We start from the raw sequence: 20090 nt of genomic DNA, 5'->3' as shown, positions 1-20090 counted from the left end.
AACACTGCTGTTTTATTAGAAACCAAGAGGGATTGGATTTCAAAGAAGCCTAGAAGGATTTTCATGAACTGATGTTGAGTGAGATGAACAGAAGCAGAAGGATATTATATACTTTAACAGCAACATATGGGAGTGAAGATCAACCTTGATGGATTTGCTTATTCCATCAGTGCAATAATAGACAATTTTAGAGTACCTGCAATGGAGAATACCACGTGTATTCAGAGAAAGAACTGTGGAGTTTAAACAAAGGCCAAAATCTATTGTCTTCCATTTTTTTAAAATAAAAGTGTCTTATGTACAGTATAATTTTATTATCTCTAATATTTTATTTTCTCCTCAAAGATGTGATTTCTTTCTCAACACATTCAATTTCGATCAATGTATAGCATGGAAACAATGTAAAGATTATCAGACTGTCTTCTGTGGGGGCATGGGGGAGGGATGAGGGTGGGGGAAAATTGTAAAATTCAAAACCTTGCAAAAATGATAGGTAGAAAATACTACTGAATATAATTGGAAAACTAATAAAATCTTTAAAATAAAGAATCATCCATGAAAAACTAGATTTAATTGGTTCAAGAGAGACTTGGAAAACTACTCAAAAAGTTCCTTCAACCCAAGATACAACTATTATTGATTGACTTTTATACTAGATATTTTTCTAGTATAGATTTTCTTTCATTTGTCCTGTAATAACTTATTAAGCACCTAATATATGCTAAGAAAATCATCTGTTCGATAAAGAGGTAATTAGTTCCCCACTTTTGGAAATCTTCAAAAAAAAAAAGACTAGATGAACAGAACCAAGAGGACATAGTATACGATAACAACAATATTGCTTTAAGAACAACTTTGAGCACCTAGGTCATTTTGGCTATTATAAATATCCAAATTAACTACAAAGGATATATGAAGGAAAACATTATGTGCATCCATAAAAAGAACTGATAGAAGTATGAATAGAATGATTTATCATATATTCATATTTGTTTCTAATGGTAGCCATCTCTAGGGTCAGGGTGAGGGAGAGAAGGAAAATGTAAATGTAAATCATATTTTAAAAGAAATGTAAGAGATACACAGAGATTTATAGTTTCTTTTTTTATTCTACTCTGCTATGGAAATACTTTTATTTTGTAAATTAAAAATAAAATAAGTTAAAAAAGGAGAAAAGAAAAGAAGAAAGAAGAAGAAAGAAGAAGAAGGAAGAAGGGAAAGAAAAAGAGGAAGAAGAGGAGAAGAAAGAAAAAGAAGAAGAAGGAGGAGGAAGAAGAAAAAGAAGTAGAAGAAGAAGAAGAAGAAGAAGAAGAGGAGGAGGAGGAGGAGGAGGAGGAAGAAAGAGAGAGGCTAGATGGCCAATTATAGAAAAAAACTTGCCAAAAGAATGCAGTTCAAGTGTGGGTTAGATGACATGACCACTCAGATTACTTCAGGATTCTTTTCAATTCAACCAACATTTGTTTTTTTTGCGGGGGTTGTTTTTATTTATTTTCATCCATTTATACATGCATATTTCCAAGTTACAAAGTTTCCCTCGACCCTCCCTTCCCACCTACCCCTCCCTTCAGTTGGGAACAGTCTTGTAGTCTTATAGATTCATTGATTTCTAACTGTTCAATTCTAGTTTTTAGGATTTTATTTTCTGCAATTGCCTTTTGTGTTTCCTTTTTAAAGGTGTTGAATTCTCTGGTCAACTTTTCACAATTTTCCTGCATGACTTTGTTTTCTTTTTTCCATTTTTCTTCTTCTTCTCTTTTTTGGTTTTTAAATTCATTTTTAAGCTCTTTGATGAGTTTTTGTATTTGAGTCCAATTTATAGACTGTTTTGATACTTCTCTTGTGAGTGATTTTTCACTTCTTTTTCAGACATGGCATTGCTTTCATCTTTATCTGCGAAGTACTTTTTTATAGTGAGTTCTCTTTTAGCTGTTTTGTTCATTTTTGTTGTTGTGGTTCTGTTTCTGGGGTATTTGGAGTATAATCCAAGATGTTATTTTGCTGGGACTGGGGTTTGATCCCTGGATTGTTGTTGACAAAGATGTTGCCTATGCCATCCAGGCCTTGCTTTTGCAGAGGTTTGTTTTTTTTCCCCCTACCTTTATGTCCAGGTTTTGACTTAACAGAAGATTGTTCCTAACCCAGTCCTGTCTTTTACCCTGGTGTTTCTGGGTTCATACTTTGGGGTTGTGATCCTCCCTGCTGGATTGCTATCAATTGCTGGGCCTTCTGTTACTATTAAGCTGTCAGGACCTGGATTGCACTGTGATTAAAAGCCTCCTGGGGCTTTTCCTGCTCTCCTGCCTCCTGGATTTTTCTTCTCCTTTTTCCCCAAAGATACAGACCTTTACTGAAGATCCTCCACGATGTCTGTAGTTGAAAACTTCTTTGAATCTTCTCTTTTTCTTGGTGGGATTGTAGTGTGAGTGTCAGAGTCGAGGTTTCATATATCTTTGGTAGGGAAAGGCTCCAGGAGCTTGTTAGCTTTGTGTCACCATTTTAACTCCACCCCTCAATCAAGATTTGTTAAAGATCTTCCATGTACAAAGATGATCATGCTAGACAGCCTGGATTCAAAGATAATAAGAAAATATCTTCTTACCATGAAGAAGCTTTCATTCTATGAGAGGGATACAATTTGTACACAAAAAAGTAAATGCGGAATTTATGTTAATTAATAGCCAAAAATCTAGAGGAAACAAGCTAGTAACCTGAGGAAACCAAAGTTATATATAGCAGGTGATGCTTGAACCAACTGCTGAAGGAAGGTAGCATTTCCAGGAAGAGAGGAAAGGGGAGTTGAGAGTTCCTTCCAAAAATGGGAATACCTGTGAAAATATACAGAGTTGAAAAAAAGGATTACCAGGTACACTCTCTCTGGTCCTTCTCACTACTTCCTACAGAAAATATTCTATCTACCAGGTCCAATACCTTTGTAGAGCCTGTCCTCCATGCCTGCCTGACCTTTAGTTCCTTCATGACAATTTACTGGTTGTATAGAGAAACCAGCTGAGCAAAAATTATACACACACACAGACACACACACAGACACACACACACAAGCACCCCATAAAGATATATAGATATGTGTGTATAAATATCTATGTATATATATATATATATATATGTATGTATGTATGTATGTATCTAATAAGCCAATATGACTGGAAAAGAGAATGCCTGAAAGGAATGACATGAAATAAATTGGAAAGATAGATGAGAGCTAGATGGTGGAGGGTTTAAAAAAATAGATTTGGGGTTTTATCCTGGGGACAATAAGGATGTGGAAAGTTACAATTAGGCAAGTGCTTTAAAAATATAATTTTATAACTAAATGAAGGATGCACTGAAGGAGAGAATGTTTAGGAAATGATATTTAGGAAGTCTTTGTAATTGGGAAATAGGTGATAAATCTTTTAATATTTGGTTAATCCAATCTTACCTTTAATACCTAATACCTCATTTAGGAATGGTATTGGGGAGGGGGGGGAGAATTGTAGCTAGCTAAAGGTTCAGGAGGAATATGAAAGAATTAATGTAAAAGACTGACTTTCATGCAGAAGAAATTTTAGGTATAAAAAAGTTTATTAAAGTTTTCTTGTGTTAGCAGAAGCTAAGAGAGATCCATGAAAAGATAAGCAGTAAGGAAAGGTATAGAGGCATACAGGGTTATTTAGGGGATCACACTCTCCCAGAATGGGCTGCCCTCCCAAAGAAAGATGAGCAAGCAGGAGATAAATAGTAATGAAAGGTATCATGAGAGGTTATTTTGGAGGATAGCATTACCCCAGAATGGGCTGTCATCTAAAGAAAGACAAAAAACTCAAATGAGGGGTGAGTGAGCTTTCAAAAGGGACAGGAAGATGAGGTAATTTAGGTATATATTGATAAGGCAGTAACTCAGAGAGCAGAGATTAGATAATTAGGGATATGCAGATAAGGGGTGTTAGGTCAAAAATGGCATCCTTCAGGCTAAGGCAGGGATACATTGGTTTATTATAAGGGGCTCATTTTGTGCTTGGAGGCAGGAATTTACTGGATGTCCTTGCCAAAGAGGCAAGGTATTTAGCTAAAAGTTCATTGATCTCATCTCAGATCATGAACAATTGGATGTGGGGTAGGGGCAGAGTTAATGTAAGATACAAGGTCAGTGTAGAGGAAATTGATTTTAAAGTATATCTTTCTGTCCCATATTTACCCTACTTTATTATTACTCCATATATATAGGATTACAATGTCCCCCTTCTAATCAGATTTGTTGTTGGACAATTGATATTCTTCATCAATTTGGTTCCTAATATGGAGATTATTAAATCAATTATTTTTGTTTAGTCATGTATCTTCCTGAAAGAGTTTTTAAGTTTTCTGGGACTTCCATACTGTGACAAGAACATCTAGCAGATCTCATTATCTATAGGGAGGGAATCCCTCTTGCACCACTGACAGTTATTTGATATAGTAGAGTGCTGAATTTTGAATCCTGTCTATAACCTTATAACATTGTGTAATTCTGGTCAAATTACTTAAAATTTTTCATCTTCATTTTTCTCATCTGTAAAGAAAGGAAAATAAAATAACTTATTCCATAGCATTCTTTTTTAGAATCGAAAGGGATAACATATATAAAGCACTTTGTAAATCTTCAAATGCTATATTTAATGTCAACTATTTTTCTTCCATTTGGATTCTATATGAATATATTATATGTTACTGATGAGCATACATTGTTAAACATATATTTCCCCATTTTCTATCTTATCTACTAATTTTTATCTTTCATTATCTTCATCATCTCATTATCTTTTCTTCTAAGTCTTCCCCTCTTTCCAACTTAGTACTTTCTTTTTAAAAAATTCTAATTTATTATGTTTATCTTTAGCATTCTTTTAAAAAAATTTAAATTCCACATTCTCTCCCTCCCACCCATCCTCCACCTATCAAGAAGATAAGCAATATACTATCAATTAAATATGTGAAATCATGCAAAAGATATTTTCATATTAGCCATATTTTTAAAGGTGAGAAAATTATACTTCAATTAGCACTCAGAATTTATCAGTTCTCTCCCTGGAGGTGAATAGTATTTTTTTCACAGAGTCCTTTGGAATATCTATCTTGCTTAATGTTACTAATCAAAGGATGATTGAACAACCATCTCTATGTATCTATGATTTCATAATATTATTCTCTACCAATGCAAATGATCATTTTTAGCATCAGCATGATTTAGCAAAATCATATTGGCTGATTTTATTAATCAACCACAAAGAATTTATTAAGAACCTACAAGTGTTAAACTTGTAGGACACTGTAGAAAATCATAGTCATATCCTCACATTTTCAATAAAGAAACCCTTGATGACAAACAATCAACTTTACTAAGAGCCTACTATGTTCTAGGCACATTCTAGGTTGTGGATATACAAAAGGAAAAGAATGAAACAATTCCAATTTGAATGGAGCTTAGACATGGTGTCCTGAAAAACTCAGTATGGCTTTAAGCTATTAGAGTGAAGTGTAAAGTTTGTAGTATAAGTATAAATATAAGTGTATAGCTTAATACTGCTCTAAGGTGGTTGCTCTTGAGTTTTTGTTGGTCAGGATTGAGTTGCTGATTTTAGCTATAATATTGTCTAGAACTTTACCTGATTATCAGTATATTTCCCGTTAAGGTATCTCATATCTCCATTCTAATTATGTCACTGTCCTGCTCAAGAATATTTAGTGACTCCCTATTGACTGTAGAATCAAATATTGTCTTCTCTATTTGGCATTTAAGATTCTTCCTAATCGGGCTTTATTCCTCTACTTCACGCTCTCTCTGGTCCTTCTCACTACTTCCTGCAGAAAAATATTCTATCTACCATCTCCAATACCTTTGTAGAGCCTGTCTTCCATGCCTGCCTGACCTTTAGTTCCTTTATGCCAATTTGCTGGCTGTATAGAGAAACCAGCTGAACAACAATCACACACACACACACACACAAACACACACAAGCACCCCATAAAGATATATAGATATGTATGTATAAATATATATGTATATATATATGTATATATATATATATATATGCAAAATAAAAATCTAGTCCTTAAAAACTCTTTTGGCCAGCTCAGTAGGAAATTAAATAATTCATCTTAATTTCTTCCTTGTACTCTTTTGAAAAAAAACAGCTTCAAAAGCAAACATTGACATTTCTCTCAAGAGAGGTTAAACACCTTTCTTGCACAAACTGGTAGATGGAAAAAACCTAATACAAATATTACATTTTGGTAGAACAGTTTACTTATTCATATTCATTAGATTTTATATACATATATATGATACATGCATATGTGTGTGTACATATAAAACTATAAACATGTTCCTAGCTTACACTTTCCCAAATACAAGTAACTTGCAAATGAGCGACTTTTTGATTTGTCTCAAGGGAAGCTTGTGAGCTGAGAGAACCTTCCTACACTAAGCTGAATTAACATCTTACTTCAGAGATATTAAAAGAAGCAGAACTGGAATAATAAGTAACTTATAGAAGAAATATCAGCTATTCTTTCACTGAAGACATGTGGAGAATCTGATGTTTATTAGTGATGATAACCACTGACATTTATTTACTATTTCCAAATTGGCAAAGCACTTTACAGAAACTTTCTCTTTGAGTATCATGACGACTTTTGAGATAGGAATTTCAAATATTATTAATTCCTATTTTATAGGTTAAAACAATAACAATAATGCCTGAGATACAGAGAGGTTAAATGATTTGCCTATAGTCACAGAGCTAGGAAATATCAGGTATAGGATTTGAGTGCAGTTCTTTTTGACTCTAAAGTCAGTTCTCTTTCTGTTATATCATAATGTCTTTCATCTTACTGATTAATGTAAACTTTAAACTAATTGGTCCCATTTGTTATTTTCATATTATAATTACAGTACTCATGCATGACTGTAAGTGTGATTAATTATAAACAGACTTCAACTAAATATCTTAAGAATTGATTCTTTGGAGATTTACAAATCATACAAATGCTCAGATTAACATAGCTTATATAGTTTTCATCATTCAAATATCTTGGTAATACATGCAAAGCTTCTCCATCTAATCAGAAACAGCAGTTTTGTTAAAGATTTTAAAATAATTCACAATGGGGAAAGATTAAACAGGGATTGTGAGATCTTAGACTAAGAACTGGAAGAGACCTTAAAGTGAAGACAGGGAAAAAATGAGGTTGGGGGAAAAGGGGCTTAAGGAGCTATGTGGGTTTGAACTCTCCAGTCTGATTCAGGGGGTAAGAAAGGCATAGAGTTTAATTCAAAGTTTACACAAATAGTTTACAAGTTACCACAAAAAAGTCCAAAACTAATATAAAAGTCCACAAGTTAGGTCCTTTGGAGCAGTTACATAGTAAGCTTCTTTTTTTTTTCTAAAATAGGGCTAAATTTATTTTTATTGTATTTTATTTTCCCCCAGTTATGTGCAAAAAGAAGTTTCAGCATTCACTTTTAAAACTCTGAGTTACAAATTCTCTGCCTTCCTCTTACCCAACCCCCCTCATTGAGAAAGCAAATTATTTGATATAAGTTAAAAATGTCATGAAAAACATTACCACAATAATCATGCTGTAAGAATAAGCAACCCCCCCCCGAAAAAAAAGGAAACTCAAGAAAAATAAGTTTTTTTAAAGTATACTTCAATATAGATAGTAAGTTTCTTAAAGGCAGTAGTTTCTAAGAAGGGAAAATTAATCAAAAGAGGACAATGAGAGAAAATAGTGAAGGGCATAGTCAAGTTAAAAAAGAAGAAAAGAGAAAAGAAGCTCAATTATCATGGTTCCAGTTGTATGAAGCTGAAGCCATATTGGTTCAGCAGCATGGGCCCCACCACATGGATACAGTTTAGAGAAAGAAAAAAGAGAAGGAAGAAAATGGAGCAGCAGCAGCCCAGTTGAGTCATTAGAGAAAAAGAGAGCAAACTTGGGCAGAACCTTGTTCAAATACATTTCAAGAGTGGGTAGAACAAGAGTGGTGCTTGAGAAGTGGTTTAGAACCTGGTTTCAGGTATTCTCCAATGTCTATGCCTCAGGGAAGTCCCCAAGGAATGGCCAATGCCTATTATAAGACTGCACTTGTTGAGCATAAGCAGACTAAGCATGCCCCATCAGCCTTATTGTTAAAGTCCAAAATGTCTTAGGAAATGGAGTTCACAAAAAGCCATCACAGAATGGAGAACATTCCCCATAATACATAAAAATTTCCAATACAAGAAGATTACATTTCTCTGAGACCAGAGTTCTCTGTTTCAAGAGGTCTTCTTTTTCACATCCCTCATTTTATAGATAAGAAAAATTGGGACCAAAGGGAATTGATTTGTCAGGGTCACACAGGTAAGACATAATTATGATGATGGACTCAGTTCTTCTAAATTCTAGATCTATCACTCTACCCATAGCCATCCATTTTTCCCTCTTCTAATTATCTCCTGTTTATCTTGTATATATAGCTTGCTTTATATCTGATATGCATAACTCTTCCTTTAGATTGTAAGTTCCTTGAGGGCAGGGGCTGTCTATTGCCAAATTTTTGCACCCTTATGATACAGAGAAACCTGGGCATGAGCATGATGAGATCAGTTGGATACAAACTTTGTAAATCTTTTCTTTGCATTGTAAAGGGAATCTTCCTTCTTCCTTTATCATCTAATTTAGGCCACACCTGAGGACTGGACCTTCAGCCTGATTTGGATTGCATGATTTTCTGGTGGGGCAGCCAGGGAGCACAGGCCCTGGAAACACCCAAGACCACCCAAAAGAGACCCCTCCCCAAAGGCAAAATCTCCAATGAGGGACTTTGGTTACTCCCAGGTCACCACTCCCTCCCATGGACTCTGGGAGAGAATTTTAGGAGATCTAGGAAGGGGCTTATTTTCTTGTTACCTTCCAGCCTCCTGCATAACCCTGGCCAGTTGGCCTGACCAGTTCAATCAGCAATCCACATGGTCTTCTCTTTAAACTCTTTTTTACTCTTCTATTACTTTCTTAATATGCTGTAATTTCCTTTAATAAAACTCTATTTTCTTTCCAAAAACCTGCATTCCCGAGTCTGAGTTCAATTCTTCCATGGGGCAGAACTGAACCCAAGAAACAAATAAAAGGCAACATTTATAGCTAAACATAGTGTTGGCTCATAGTAGGTGCCTAATAAATATTTATTAAATAATTGGATAAATGCTCCACCTAGTTGCCTATATCAATTTATATCAACAAAGAACTTTGACCTGTCTAGAGAAACCTGCTTAGACAATCTGTAAGCAATAGATTTCTAAGGATCACTCAAAACTTTGAAAGGTTGCAACTCCATTTCAGTGCATGATAGGGTACCCAGAACCACAGGGGAACTTGATGCCTCAGGTTGCCACTACCCTTTTTTTTTTTCAGTGCTCTTCTGTAGACCCATTTCTTATTGTGGGAACAGTGAGAGAGATAGGACTTACAAAAGCTGAAAGAACAAGAAGGATTTGGGGCCTATTTTATATGGAAAACACAGCAGAAGAAGGAAAAGTGATTCAGGGAGGGTCATTGGAATGGATGATGCAATGGACCCCAATAATCTGCGTCTTCCTGCTGTTCCCTTTCATTTTGATTTTAATGGGAATGTCTATTGCTGAAAGAATTTGACATTTACCAAAGATATCTATGACATTTAAGCCTTACAGAGTACTTTTCACATAACATTTGCTGCTTATCTTGTGATACTTTTGTAAAATGGAAGACAGTAGAGGGGAGTGAGAATAATGGGGAAAGGCTGTGACAATGATGAGTGAGACTGGAAGCGGTGTATTGGAGGCCAAATTGAATCTCTCTGATGTGACAAAACTTATAGAAATAAAGCGATAATAATCACACAGATTAAGACATGAAGGAGCTGTGATCTTTGGGGACAGAGGCAATATCCACATAGATGATCCACAGATTTGTAAAAGTAAAAATTCCAGAAAATTTTTTTTATGCCTTCTTTTATTGTTGCTGAGGAATATTGTATTAGGCTAAAGGTTTGGGCAGGGAACATGAAAAATTTCATGTAAAAGACTGATTCTGACCCAGAAGGAATTTTAGGGACAGAAAAAATTTAAATATTACTGTGAGTTAAAGGGAAAGAGAAAAAAAGAACAAAAAAAGGAAAGAGAGAGTGGAGGCACAAAAGCACTGATCCCTAAAAAACCTTAAATATCCAAAGCCACTTTGAAATATTTATCAGTAAGGAAGTAAACAAGGGAAAAGTAGTAGAGAAGAGCAAAGAGGAGTGAGAGGTTACTTGGGAGATGACACTCCCCCACTAAGAGTGTGCTAACTTTTCACAGGAAGACAAGCAAGCAGGGAACAAGTAGCAGAGAAGAGCAAAGGGGCAGGGCATCATGGTCCCCCAGATAGAGATGTCCTCCCAAGATAGAGGAGCAGCTCAACTGAGGAGTAATCTGAGCTTTAAGAAGGATGTAGGGAGATGTAGGGAGACTAAGAAGGGGTAGGTAGGTCAGAGAGTAGAGGTGAGGTAATGAGAGATATGTAAATGAAGGATAATAGTTCAATGACTTAATCTTTCAAGCTAAGGCAAGAATCCATTGTTTTGTTGGTAGAGACTTTTATGCCTGGAGGCAGGGATTTCCTGAGGAGGGGTTGGAGATACTTGGTCTATCTAGAGGGCACAAATTAAAAACTTTAAAACATTTCTTTGTTCAATATTAACCCTATTTCAAGATGGCATATTATGTTCCTTAGCTATCTCAGATCTCATTATCCATTGGGGGCCTAATCACTCTATAATCAGTCAACTAAGGTCATTTTACTTCTTTTCTTCACAACAATTGTTTTTGGATAGAATAATGTTTTCCTAAATCATGGTATAAGTGTCACAAAATGCACTTGAGACAGATCAGTTTGTTTGAAAGAAAGGTGAGGAATAATAGTCATATTGTATCTCCAGGCAGAAAGTCCTACTATGACACCACTCTATGAATGTGTGTGTGTGTGTGTGTGTGTGTGTGTGAGAGAGAGAGAGAGAGAGAGAGAGAGAGAGAGAGAGAGAGAGAGAGAGAGAGAGAGAGAGGTGGGAATAGAGAGATACCAGGACATTAAGAGAGGCATTTAGAAGTCAAGAAAAAACTTTTGCAATAGAGTGGATGGGGGGAAGGTGAAAGGAAATGAGTGAACCTTCATTCTCAACAGACCTCAAAGAGGAAACAAAACACACACTTAATTGGGTATAGAAATCTATCTTACCCTAGAGGAAAAAAGGAGAGGAAAGGGATGGGAGAAAGGGGGTAGGGGAAGAAGAGGAAGAGTGTAGATGATAGAGAGGGTATATCATGGGAGAGGGTAGTCCCAACAACACACTTTTTTGTTTTTTTCAAGGTGGTGGGATTGTGTGACCTGCCTGGGACCACAGCACTGGGTTACTGCTGGGTGTCTGGGCTCAGGCCTCCTTGGCCCCAGGGCTGGTGCTCTGTCCTGTGGTGCCATTCAGCTGCCCCATAGTGCATTTGAAGAGATACAGAGTGAAAGGAGAGAAAATATAATAAATGCGAGTGGGAAAGAGTGGACGGAGGGAATTAAAATAAGCAATAACAATTGTGGGAAAAATTATGGAACTAACTTCTCTGATGGACTTTTGCTAAAGAATGAGATCCACCCCACCCCAGAGACAGAACTAATGGTATCTGAACACAGACTGAAACACATTTTATCCCCTTTCTTTCACTTTATTTCTCCTGAGGTTTTTATTTTGTGGAGTGGGGGGGGAATCATGTTTATTCTTACAACAAGACTATTTTAGTAATGTGTAAATAAATAAAACATTAATAAAAAATAGAATAGAAAAAAAGAGAGGAACTCATGTAGGGTGTGGCTTCTGGGGATAGTTATTTTGTCTAAATAAGTGCTACTTATTAAGTTATTTAAATCTGCTGAGGGATTACCATCAGTGTCAGCCCTCTCTAAATTTGAATGAACCAAGACAAAGTCTAGGTTGTACCTCTTGTTAACAGTTGTCTTCTTCAGTTAACTTCTCTGGAATGAACCCTTGGTCTAGGAATCAGGAGACCTGCATATGGTTCTAAATCTTTGCATTTATTAAGTAATTGTTAGAATGACTCATGATTACTTAGTCCAGACTTATTAAAATGTTTTATTTTTTTATTAAGACAGCTTAATAAATGGTACACCTCTTTCAAGGAGGGAAGGGCAAGGAATCCAGTTAATCTTTGATCTTTTATGCAGTTTGAAAGACTTTATTCTTGCTCCTTTATGCCAATCACTGGCTGGGGGATCACAATCTAATTGATACATTGGTCCCCATAGGTTTTCCCCACTCTGCTCATTATTCTAATAACAAGAACAGCTACCTCCTTGAGCATTTGAAAACATTCAGCCCCCAAAATAGTAATGTAGCATTAGCTGAATCTGAGTTTTCTCAAACTCATTTGGACAAAGACCAGTTATTGACTTGAACACTCTTTACAGAACCCATTAATGTTGTTCTGGGAGTACAAGAGGATGGAATAATGATAATTATGGTTATTGCAATTGGAATTTTTAATTGCTTTAGATGCTAGATTTCCTTCGTTCCTACTTTGTAAAGTAGGTAGTACAAGAATGATTATTCCAATTTTAGAAATTAAGAATCTGAGACACAATGAAGTTAAATAAATGATGTGCTCAAATTCACACAAGTAGTAAAAGAAAGAAATGGATTGCAATTCTATACTCTTTCCAGAATATCAGAACAACCACTTCAATACAGGATAAAGAGACAAGGCATGAATATTTTGGAGCAAAATAGATAAAATTAATATTCCATAGTGGAAATGCATCACATAATAAATAAAATTGAAATTGAAATGCTTTCATAAGTAATACTTTCAAAGGAAAATATTCTTGGCATTGAAAAATGCTTAACAAGGATCCTTATTCCTATTATATGGAACTCAAATGGAAAATCACTGAATGAAATTTTATTTTATTTTGGATTTTGAATTTTTTAACAGGAAAGAAAAGAACCATTGGGGCAGAAAACATGCTACTTACCAAAAATATTTAGGAGGTACTACTTGAACAATAATTATAATTCCATCAACAAGTAATTTAAAATAAAATACATAGGTAGCTAACCTAGATAGGTATGTAGAGTATAAATAGTTATAGATGTACATGTATATGCATGTAGAAATATATGTTGTACTGGATAGACTGCTGGATCTGAAGTTAGGGAGATAAGTACAAATTTGGTCTGACATTTACAGGCTAAGTGATCCTGGCAAGTCACTTAACTCTGCTTACCTCAGTTTCCTCATCTGTAAAATGACCTGGAAAAGGAGATAGTAAATCACTCCAGTATCTTTGCCAGGACAACTCCAAAAGAGTTCATGAAGAAATATGACTGAAATGAGAGAAATTTTGAAACACACAATAGAAGTGAATGAATTTTAAAGTATTTCAATGTAAAAATTGTAAGTGAAATCAATCTTATGGAATATTGAAAAGAATATTGGCTCTTGAGTTGAAAGACTTGGCTTCAAATCTGACCCTACCTGTATGATTTTAGATAAATCTCTTGCTTTCCCTTGTCCCACAGATTCCTCATCTAGAGCATGCAGGGCTTATACTAAGGTCCCCTTTACCTCTTCATCTATTTTACATCCTTCATTTTATACTACTTAAACAGGACTTCCTTTTAAATTCCTCTCCAAAAGAGTGTAAGTTTTTGAGTCTGGATTGCCCCCTCATAATTCTACTCTTCATTCCTTACCACCTCACTTCTTGACCCAAGGTGATGCTTTTCTCCTCCTTTATATATGTTCTTTCATTGTCTAAATCTTAAGCAGAATGATATAATTTTAATAGAAACATTAGATTGAGGCAAATGTTCTTTTAGGACTCTAAAGTGTGGGAATATTGAAGTGTTAACCAACTCTTAGTCCTACAAATTTCTATAGTCTGATTTTGACAAATGTGATATTTACTTATCAAATGTTGTTCAAATCTATTCATAAAGAGATAAGACTGGGTTCTAAGTATTTTCAAAGAAATCATATTGTCTATTTTTCTGGAAATTAAGCTAGGCATCTAAGAATGAAATAGATCCTGAGCCTGTCCATTAGAGTCTTTCATCCTTGCTATGGATAAAATTGAAAATATGTTAGCTAGGTCACATCAGAGGCATGAAGAGTTTAATGATCAAGTGTATCATCCTAGAGAAATTTTAGATTTTTAGATCTGGAAGAGGCCTTCAAGAACGTCTAGTTCATATTTATAATATCTAGCTCATACAGCTTTTGTAAACAAAGCACTTCCCAAACCTAAAAACACTTTTTCATTGCTGCCACCATCACCACCACTATCAACAAATCATGGCTATCTCCCTTATTTTGTCTTTTAGAAAACTTATGATGCAGAAAAATTAAATGACTAGGCCATATGGGTACAGATAGTTAATCAAGCAATTAACCATCCCCTGTGTCCTCTTCTCCAATTGGTAAGTTCCTTCAAGAACCTCCATTTGAGGAAGTATTGGGAACAGTCATGTTCACTTCTCTCCTAGTCTCCTCCTATCCCACACTTTTTAATTTTGTTTTATATGTTGTCTTCCCCCACTAAAATATGATTTTCTCTTCTTTCCCCTCCCCTCTCCTCTCTTCTCCTCTCCCCAAATAGAGTCATGAAGAGTATGCAAAGTTCATGCTTGCAATATCTACCTTACAAGGTTTTCATGATAAGTTCTCTGTGAATCTCAAAATATTGCATCATCATCATTATCACTACCACCACCACCACTATCATCCTCATTGGCATTCCCATTTATCCATTTATTTTGCAAATGAGAAATCTGACATGCAGGGAAAATTAAATGCCTTTTCCTTTTATGTACTCCCAATCCATCATCCAAATGGAAAGGTACTTATTTAGCATCTGCTCAGGAGTGGGCTAGAAATCAATCAGTAGAAACCTAGGTCTCCTAACTCCATTGTTCAATAATCAGCATCCTCCTCGCTCTAGTGCATGAAATTAAGCTTACTTCTTCTTAACTTCCAACAGAATTGAGTTTAGACCCTAGGGACCTTAGCACCCCCAAAAAAGAGCAGAGAGTTGGAGAAACTAAGAATAATAAGCAAATGAGTAGGACATGTTTAAGTGAAGCTACTTTTTTTTGAATGGTAGCTATGCTCAAAGTCCAGCTGGTGAAAGACAGAAAAGATTCTATTCAAAAAGTTTGTACAGGTTCAGAGAAGGTCCTTTATACGACTTCTATACTCTCTAATTCTCATCTTTCTGATGGTATCTAAGCTTGTTCCAATTGGCCCTTGGGTAACAATTTGAGAGCAATGTCAAAAGACTGGAACAGGTTGCCTAGACAAAAGTGAAACCAGGAGGGGAGTAGGTGATATGAAGTTGTGTTGGTATAAGAGAAAAACTCAAATTAGATACTAGTTGAATCAGATGGCCTTTGAGTCCCCTTCTAGTTTTAGACTTTTGGGGATTCTCTATAAGGAATCCACTGCACCATGAGAGAAGTGACTAATTATTGGCTTGACTATTATGCATAAGGGCTAAAAAAAATTAAAAAACACTCCCTAAACAAAAGATGTAAAATATCCAAGGAAACCAAAAATACTCAGACAAGATTCCCAAAAAACAAGACTGTATAGGAGACAAAGTATGGAATTGAATTTCAGACTTGGACAGGATAGCAGAAGTCATCTTGTTCAACCTGCCATGATCAATGGTTTGTCAGTACCTAATGGTTTATGTTTAAGAGTATTTACCAGTAATAATTATAGAAACATCTTTGTAGGACAGTAGACAGACTACTAGATTTAGTAAAAAAAAAAAAAAACAAACCCAAAAAACTTTAGTTTGAATCCCAGTCTAATTGCTTAGTATCTCCTTGACCTTGGATAACTCAGTTTAATTAATTTTCCCATACTTCAGTTTCCTTATTGGCAAGATGAGGGCCTTGTAATAGATGACCTCTAAGATTTATCATCCTATTATTATTTGGTAGTGACTGGTCTTCTTTTTAATATCTTTTAGAAGCAGCTTGAGATTGTGAAAGTGGGACTTACTTCAAAGCCAGAGAACTTGGACTCAGGTCCTTCCTTTAGTATTTATAACCTGTGAGATCTTTGCCAAATCCCTTTACCTATTTGCCGTCTGTTTCCTCATTAATAAAATGAGGGAATTAGACTAGATGGACTCTGAGATAATTTCAGGTCTGAATAAATAATCCTATGACTCTCTCAAATCCCTGTCACTTCAAATTCTGTCTCTGTATCACCAAAAATTCCCTGGTTGTGTTCATTCCTGTGAAAAGTAATGGTTAAATGAGAAGGTATCTCAACATCTCCCAAAGGGATTGAGTTTCTGAGTTTAGATTTCCCTTCATAAACCTACACAACACTTCTTGGCAAACTGTACAAGTTTTCTTTTTATATATGTTTTTGACGTTCTAAATTCTTAAGCAGAATGATATAAATTTATTTGTTCAGGTGAGTATTCTGTCATTCCTTTGAAGAGCAAGTGTACTGAAAAAAATATTTCTTAAACTTTAACACCAGTTTGCAGAATCAATACAAATTCCCACACTATGAATTGCACAGATGTGAAATTTTGTTAACATATGTTCTATTTTTAACCAACTCTGTGATAGAAGAGACATAGGTAGACTTTAAGAACTTTCTAGGAAACCTAGAATCCATTTCTCTGGAAATTAGCTATCTATATCTGTCTACCTATGTAGTATACTTATGTTTGTATGTTTACATGTCTGTCTGTATGTTTATATTTATGTGTATATGTATACACATTAAAATATACATATATTTAATTTGTATATTTTCTTCCCTATTAGATTATAAGCTTGAGAACAGGAACTGTCTTTTTTCTCTTTTTTGTAAAAGAGCACTTAGCATTGTACCTGTCATATTATAGTAAATGCTTTATAAATATTGAAACTGAGCTAGGCAGCTAGGAATAGAAAAAGTTATGGTCCTGTTCTCTAGAGTAGCCTTTTTCATCTTTGAACAAACTTCACGTTCAAAGCTATGAACAAAGTAAATCCTGTAACTTAAATTTTGCGTTACCTTCTCTAGAATACTTAGATTTAGCTAGTTCTTAAGCTGTAGGTATGAAGAGAGTCAAGGATAATTTGCAATATACTAGGGAAATTTTGGACTTTAGACCTTTAATAGCATCTAATTTATATTAGCTATGTCTTTGTTATAGAACTTTTGCAAGCAAAACCTTTGTGAAATTTAAAACACTGAATTATCCTCTTCCTCTTCCTGATCTTTGTTATGACGATCTACCTTATGTTACAGATTTGGAATATGAGGATAGAAAAATTAAGCAATTTGTTCACAGACACATAGTCTATCAATTAACCATTAAACAAGCATCTGCTGGAAGTAATCAATAAGACCTTGGAACCCACATCTCCTGATACTTTTCTTCAGTATTTCCCCCACCTTAATTTCCTCATTGATAAAATGAAAAGGTTGTAATAAATGTCTTCTGAGAAAATCCCTTCAAATTCTAGAATTATGGTTCTTGAGATTTCTGAAAGATTGAGGTGATTTGTCAGACAGAGGAATGGGATCTAAACTGTAGAATTGAAGATGGTTGCGATTTGTTCTGGGACTAGAGTTTCCTTTTGTGCAATGACATGAATTGCCAAGAAAAAAAGAAAAGTTACCCATTTATGGGGAAAAAAAAATATTTGATTTTCTATTTTGTCCCCTCCCGTGGACCTAAATCTCAGGACAGAAAAGACTTTTTAATAAACCTAGACTTTAAAAATCATTCTGTTATCTTCCTCTGAGTCTACAGTTATTCTCCCTTTAGTTATCAATTGTTGACTCGGAGGACAGGGTTTATCTGTGAGAGACTGACTGTGTTTGACTTGTTTAGCTAAATCGCTTGGAGAGCTTTGGCTTATAGGAATTCTTCCTGGTTCTGTTATATTTCCCAAGTTACTAGTCTTTGGTGGTGGGTAACCCCCCCACCCCATACAGTTACTGGAGTTTGCTTTGCGTTTGCATGTAGTTCTTCGGTACTCCGGTAGGAGGAGGCCTTGTCCCACAGCTGGGCGCTCCTGGATTCCCCCCCACCCCCACCCCCCTCGGAGCAGCAAAGATCAAGTGCTCTCTGTTCCAGCAGCCAGGCATCTCAAGGGAGGACGCACTGTCCGGAGATTCTCCTGGCGGCATGAGGGAGCCAAAGGGGCTGGGGTGAATTTTCCTTTCGCTCCCGATACTCCCCTCTGTGATTCCCACTTAGTTCTTCCTACACACCACACCGAGGTTTTGGAACGGATTTTATTTTTATACTCTTTTCATAAGCAATGCTTTCTATCAAGGCACAGACATCTTGGCGTAGTGATGATGTAGAAGGGACCCTCTGGACTACAAATGGGGAACTTTGGGGCGCAAAAAAGTCAAGTCATAGGCCAGCCAAACAGAGGTCTGAAAGTGAATGTCGACCATTCACATTCTGAGACTGGGAAAGGAACCCTTTCACTTTTATGATCCTTGAGAGGAGGAGGAGGAGAGACAGAGGGCAACAGCTACAAACACAGAGACAGGGAGAGAGACAGACAGACAGAGACAGAGACACAGAGGGAGGGAGGGAGAAAGAGACTGAGGAGCAGCTAGAGAGAGAGAGACAAGAGACAAAAACAGAGAAACAGAGGCAGAGACAGAGGAGACAAAGAGAGAAACACAAAGTCAGAGACAGAGACAACATAGAGACAGAAAGAAACAGAAAGCAGAAAGATAGAGACAAAGAGACTGAGAGCATTCAAAAATAATTGTTAATTGCATGTCCACTTAAAAAAGAAAGCTTTAAGAAAGGTGCAAAAGGGGAAGCAAAAAAAGTGCCTTTTTCTCCTTCTAGTCTTTTCTAGAAAATGCGAAGGGGAAAGTGGCTGCTTAAAGTGCCCTGCGTGGGCGGATTGGTCCCTTCCCTCCTCCCTTCTTCACCCCCCCCAGCTCTCCCCTCCTCCCTCCCCCCACTTCTTGGGCTCTCCGAGCCCATTCAGACAGTTCTGACAGCAGGCACAGCTCCACCCACGTAACTTGTCCATTGGCTTCTTCCCCTACCCCCTCCCTTACCGGTAGACAAGAGAGAGGTATTCACGTCACCGCGGAGACTTCGGTGATTGGTCTAGCCTGTCTCTCCTTCTGGCCTCCAGGAATCTCTTAGCCGCTGGGGCTGCAGCGCAGGTTTCGGTGACGTTTGGTCCAGTCGAGCTGCAGCCACTCCAGCTGTGCATCAGACTGCTGTGGTTCCAGTCTTAATCCAGCTCTAGGAGAAACACTTTTAGCGTGGGTGCCCGAGTCATGCATCAGCATCTTCCCCTGGGGCGCCCTGCCTCAGTCTGAGAGACTATCTCCACTATCTCCTTGGGTGCCCTCATTGGCATGTATACTTGTTGCTGAAGTGGAATCTCAGTCATCTCGAACTTTCCCATCTTCCAACTTAAAGTGTCGTTGATCTCAAAAGTATAGAAACAAATCGAAGTTGTTTAAGGGCGGAATCTAAACAAAAGACCAGACAAAACCCGCTCAGACTTTATGAATAACTCCATTCATTCATATGTTTCTCTAAAATACTTTACCTAAAGGAATCCCTTGGGACTTCAATTTGTTTGGCTAAGAATAATTAATGAAGTGACAAGCAGCAATACTTTAAAAAATGAATTCTATTTTTTCCCGGGAAGTTTCAGTAGTTCAGAAGAGGAGATCCAATTTCACTAGCCTACTTCAGTTTTTCTTTCTTTTTTTTTTTAAAGCTATTTTCAAAGCTGCTTCTTAGTGGGAAGAAAGAGGTGGCGTAGGAAAAAAAGAAGGGTGGTTTCTCCCTCAAAAGATGGTTCTAGTCCTCCCCAGCTGGGAGGGCAGGAGCAGCTCTCTATGTAAATGAGGTGGGCGGGGGGTTCAGAGCAGGGTCCCAAGACCGCTCTCTATGCAGATGAGAGGGTGTGGTTAAATGCTGCGACTTGGATCCCCGGAAGCTCAGAGAAATCCCATATAAAAAAGTACAGA

General features: G+C 36.5%; 1 long non-coding RNA gene across 1 annotated transcript; it reads right to left on the bottom strand.

The window, feature by feature from the left end:
• Positions 1-1166: 1166 nt before the first annotated feature.
• Positions 1167-19961, bottom strand: LOC141523857 (uncharacterized). The gene is made up of 3 exons (XR_012478618.1): positions 19158-19961; positions 13330-13429; positions 1167-2828 (listed from the first exon to the last, which is right to left on the bottom strand). It is a non-coding gene; the product is annotated as an uncharacterized LOC141523857 (long non-coding RNA).
• Positions 19962-20090: the final 129 nt, after the last annotated feature.

This window comes from Macrotis lagotis, chromosome 5 (genome assembly GCF_037893015.1).
Source record: "Macrotis lagotis isolate mMagLag1 chromosome 5, bilby.v1.9.chrom.fasta, whole genome shotgun sequence".
Taxonomy (NCBI): domain Eukaryota; kingdom Metazoa; phylum Chordata; class Mammalia; order Peramelemorphia; family Peramelidae; genus Macrotis; species Macrotis lagotis.
This window is presented reverse-complemented; position numbering and strand designations above follow the sequence as displayed.